We start from the raw sequence: 5,125 nt of genomic DNA on the forward strand, positions 1-5,125 counted from the left end.
GTGTAGTGAACATTAATGATCCCAGCCCCAAGCAGAAACACATCCTTGTACCTCAGTGATCAGGGACCGTGAATTTAGTCAGCTCATCCATGAATACACAAACTTATACAGCCCTTGACCTGAGACTCCTCCCGTCTTGTCTTTCAGATGAGCTGGAAGAATCAAGAAGGACCCCTGTTTCCTCTCTGTGCAGATGGGATTTCTAGGCTGCTTTTTGCTTCCTTGTGGCTAGGCTGCTGCAAAGCACTCAGTGCACCCTCCCCTGGACATTAAAAATACAGCTACAGCCCCAAGTCTGCAAGGCAAAGAAATATCCAGATGTCAAATCTGCAAAAGAAGGTTTGTGAGTATGGGGTCCTAAATGGGGCAAAAATTCCCTGTTGGCAGTGTCACAGCTTAGGTTTTGGGGTGGGGTAGGAGGGTAATTTGTGCTTTTTTTTTTGTATCCAGGAACAGCCACACTGCTGAGAGGACATAGTCCTGGCCCTGACTCCTGGTTTGTAGATATTAGATGGAGGTATGCTGCAGCCCTTGACTCAAGCAATTAATCATGCTCCTTAAACATTGTTGACAGAGGCTTGTTTCTCATTAAACCACCTGAAAGCAGATCTCCTGACAGTCCCAAGAGGAAAATAAAGAAGAAAGGTATTTGTTTCCAGGCACAGTTCAAAGGCAACAAAACTAAGAACTGCTGAAACAGAAACAATTACCATTATGTTATTTTTTTTCCGTATCCTGATATAAATTCCCCAAGCAATGTCCTACTGAGGGAAAGCAGCATGGCTGTCCACTGAGATACTGTTCTGCTATTGCATGCCTTGCACATGGGGTGACAGGAGGTAGCTTGAGAACTGGTAAATTAGTGAGGCAAAAAACTTACCCTCAACTCCAGAGATGTAGGTGGGCATTCACACCTGGAGTACTGAATCCAGTTCTGGGCTCCCCTGTGCAAGAGAGACATGGGCACACTGGAGAAAGTCCAGCAAAGGACCACAAAGGTGATGAAGGGACTGGAGCAACTCTCCTATGAGGAGAGGCCGACAGAGCTGGGACCATTCTGCCTGGAGAAGAGGAGCTCAGGGTGGATCTTTTCAATGTATACGTAAATTCTCTGAGGAAGGGTGAAAAGAGGACAGTCAGGCTCTTTAGAGTAGTGCCCAGTGACAGGGCAAGAGACAATGGCCATGAACTGTAACACAGGAATTTCTTCCTGAATCTCAGGAAGCAATTCTGTGCTGTGCAGGTGGCTGAGCACTGGAACAGTTTGCCCAGAGAGGCTGTGGAGTCTCCCTCCTTGAAAATCTTCAAAGCCATTTGGAGACAGTCCTGGGCAATGTGCTCTAGGTGGCTCTGCCAGGACAGGGAGGTCAGACCAGATGACTTCCTGAGGTCTTTTCCAACCTCAGCGATTCTGTGATTCTGTGATGAATTCCCTGAGGTCAGAGATACAGTTAAAAGCTTACACTAACATAATCACGGCTCTAGTCCCACAGCTGCACAGTGAAATATGTTCAGACAAGCAAATACAGGTGTAGTTAGAATTTGATTAATAGATAAATAGATAGAGCAATGCATCTGAATTTTCATGTCCCCTCTCAGCCAGCAGGACCAGCTGACCCCATGCAATACTGATATGAATTAGCAGAATGGTGAATAATAGAGTCAGAAGTGTCAACTCTCTTATGCAAGTAACAGATTAAAACCCTTGCAGCTGGTGGAGGTGCAGAAGGCCTGATGTTGGCTGCAAGCCCACCTTTTTCTATTTTTTGTTTGTTTATATGTATTCCCTCTATGTAAGTTAAAGTGCACCTGATTTTGTGAAACGACACAGCTGCACTTCCTCTGTCTGAACTTTGAATTCATTGTTTCCCAGAGTGTGGGGAAACACACTTATCTCTGTGCTTCCTGAAAAATTACTGCAATCTGACATGCCAAAAAGCTAGGCTGTGATCAGGCAGATAGAAGAGTCCTGGGAAATCCATGCAGTAAGCATGTCCCAGAAGAATTTCTGGCTATTAACTCTTCGGTGGCCTTGGCAGCTCTTTTACAAATTTCCTGGGGCCTTGGTTTTCTAGCATACAGCATGTATGCTACAGCATACAGTGGCTTCATGCTTGGGAAGGGTTGTCTGCTTGTCCATGTGATGAAGGCAACCTGCACTCCAAGACTGACCATGGGTGCAGCTGAAAAATTTGTCTTTGCATGGTTTAGTAAATCGCTGTCTCCTCAACTCCCACCTCTAAAACAAATGATCCTGCTTTGCTCCTGCAGACGCAACTGGTTCACCCCTGCAGCAAGATCACTAGATAACTGCAGCCTGAAGTGGGACTGATCACAGCACCAACTTCATGCAGGGAGCATACGCGGGTGGTGTGAATACTATCACATTGCAAATGGCTACGGCAGGTCAGGAAGGCCTCCCTTCCCTGTCCTGCTGCAGACACAGAAAACATAAGCTCCCTGCTTTCCTTCTAGCACATGGATGGTTGAATGAGGCACCAGCATTAAACCACTTTCCCATCCTTCTCCCTTGCTCACATCTTTAGTCCACTTGGGTTTGGAGAGCAGAGGTGAGCACCTATGTTGGCCAGGCTCCAATGAATCTTCAAAGTTTGTCATTTGCTTTTGTTTTCCAAATCATTTTTCCTGGTTGTCAACAGGGAAAGTCACTCAGATCCCTGTACAGGAATATCAAAAGAAGGAGTGACATTTAAGAAACTGATCATAATGGTTACATCATCCTCAGATGAGACAAATGCCAGACATGTCCCTCTCACCCCGTGCTCTTTCATTTAGCAAGGCTGAAAAAAAGAACTCCACCACCAACAATAACAACAAAAAACACCTTTCATGATTAATGAGAAAAAGCATATTGAAAATATCATATAATACATCATCTCAAGTCACTGCAGCCCTGAGTGACATCCTGCTCTTTATACCCAGAAATATAACAGGTAGTCCGATTTTCCAAGAAATTTTACTAACTGCTCTCAATCTGTCAGAAAGCTCATTATTTCCTCTCTGCTTTTGTTTACAAAGCAGCTGTATCCACTCCTGCAGCCTGTCCTTAAATCATCAGCTAAGAACAAAGCAGAACCCAAATGCTGGAGTCTTTGGCAGCATGCCCTTGACCCCTAACATCATACACCAATGCCCACATGCATGGGGGTATCTCCCAGCTAACTCCCAGTGTAGAAAGCACACACTGTGGCAGAAGGATTCTCCAAATTTCTCCCCAGAAGATGTCTTGACACTCAGCTTGCAGGATTTGGCATTCTCTCTGCTGCATGGTGCTGGATCCATCTTTCAGATTCTGCCTTTCTGAAGCAGACCCAGTAGCGCTAGTCAAATGCTCTGTGCTCTTTGAGAGGTAAGCACCTTGCACACTGCCTGTCTGGTTATTAAATAATAGAATTACAGCCCCTTCTGCCAGCTCCAGATGGGAGCTAGCAATCTCAACACAGCTTCTGGGAGGCAGCCTCACTGAGGTCAATGAGGGAACAAAATGCCCATACCCTCTTGGTCACTGCTGCAGGTTACACACCACGTGTTCTGGCAGTGGTTTGTGCACCACAAGCACTTCTGTCCCCAGTAAATAAAGGAACACCTGTGAGTCTGGCTGGCACCTCTCCCAAATGCTCACAACAGCATTTGGCTTGAGCCCATTAAAGCCAATGCAAGTCTTCCAATTTCTTTCAATGGACTTCTAAAAAGCTTATAAAACAAATAAATAAATAAATAAAAGTAACCTCAAGCTACTCATCACTGCAAGTGAAAGAACTTGAAATTCAATCCTCTGCATTTTAAAAAATAATTAGTAAGATTTAAATTATAGAAAAGAGATACAAATTACTTTGAGAATATATCATAGGTTTTTGTGCAAAAATACCTATTAAGATCACAGGTTTTCAGCATGAAATTCTGTGTTAGCTAGGACTTTATTCTGTAGCTTTGATAAACAGTTGACACAATGTGGACTGATGTTTATCATGTTTCAGATCCTCAATTGCCTCAGGTATTATTTCTAGACAGCATGCGAAGCCAAGGCTTGTGTTCTCCAGTCCAAGAAGAATATTTTAAGCAAAAGTATTCCAGCCCATCTCCTGAACCTACAGCCTGCAGAAGGTCGACTACATTGAAGATGAAACAAAAATAATCCAGAGAAGCAAAATTCCTTTTCAGTGTTGTGCTTAAGGTAACACAGTACCTATTATCTTTTGCAGAGAGCAATAACTGTATAATAAAAAACAGGGTAAAGAACAGTGACTACTAGAATAGTATTGATAGAAAGCGATTCTGTGCAATTTCATGGTATCTGTTGTGGTTTAGCCCTGACAGGCAAGTGAGCACCACAGCTGCTCACTCACCCTCCCTAGGTGGGATGGGGGAGGGAATAGGAAAGGTAAAAGTGTGAGAACTCATGGGTTGAGATAAAGAAAGTTTAGTAGCTAAAGCAAAAGCCACATGCACAAGCAAAGCAAAACAGGGATTTAATTTGCTAGTTCTGATCAGCAGGCAGGTGTTCAGCCAGTTCCAGGAAAGCAGGGCTCATCATGCAGAATGCCTTGTTGGGAAGAACTATCACTCCAAACATTACCTCCTTCCTCCTTCTTTCCCACAGCTTTTGTTGCTGGCCATGACATCATAAGGTATGGGACATCCCTTTGGACAGCTTGGGCCAGCTGTCCTGGCTGTGTCCCCTCCCAGCTCTTTGCACACCCTCACTGGTAGAGCTGTCAGAGAAGCAGAAAATTCCTTGGCTCTGTGTAAGTACTGCTCTGCAACAACTAAAACATCGGTATGTTATCATCACTATTTTCATCAAAAATCCAAAACATAACATCATATGAGCCTCTGCAAAGAAAATTAACTCTATATAAGACAAAACCATTACAGTATCCACTCTTTTTTCCATACCACTTACATTAGGTCCCACACTTTCCAATACACCCTCGTTAATCACCACCCTTCCATTCATACACAGGTAACGTTCCCTTAGTCTATGGACCACCCTCATGATATGCCCTTAAAATTTTCATAAAATGTCCATTGAGTTCTTTCAGTCCATGACTTAGATTCTACCTGTTGTGGTGGCCGCTCAGGTCAGGAGAGGTGGTGTGCTGCA

At 44.1% G+C, this 5,125-nt stretch overlaps 1 long non-coding RNA gene across 1 annotated transcript; it reads left to right on the forward strand.

Moving 5' to 3' along the window:
- Positions 1 to 295: 295 nt before the first annotated feature.
- Positions 296 to 4,715, forward strand: LOC118251405 (uncharacterized). The gene is made up of 4 exons (XR_004779803.2): positions 296 to 339; positions 451 to 517; positions 3,999 to 4,195; positions 4,622 to 4,715. It is a non-coding gene; the product is annotated as an uncharacterized LOC118251405 (long non-coding RNA).
- The last annotated feature ends 410 nt before the right edge of the window (positions 4,716 to 5,125 follow it).

The sequence above is a fragment of the Cygnus atratus genome, chromosome Z, assembly GCF_013377495.2.
Source record: "Cygnus atratus isolate AKBS03 ecotype Queensland, Australia chromosome Z, CAtr_DNAZoo_HiC_assembly, whole genome shotgun sequence".
Classification (NCBI taxonomy): domain Eukaryota; kingdom Metazoa; phylum Chordata; class Aves; order Anseriformes; family Anatidae; genus Cygnus; species Cygnus atratus.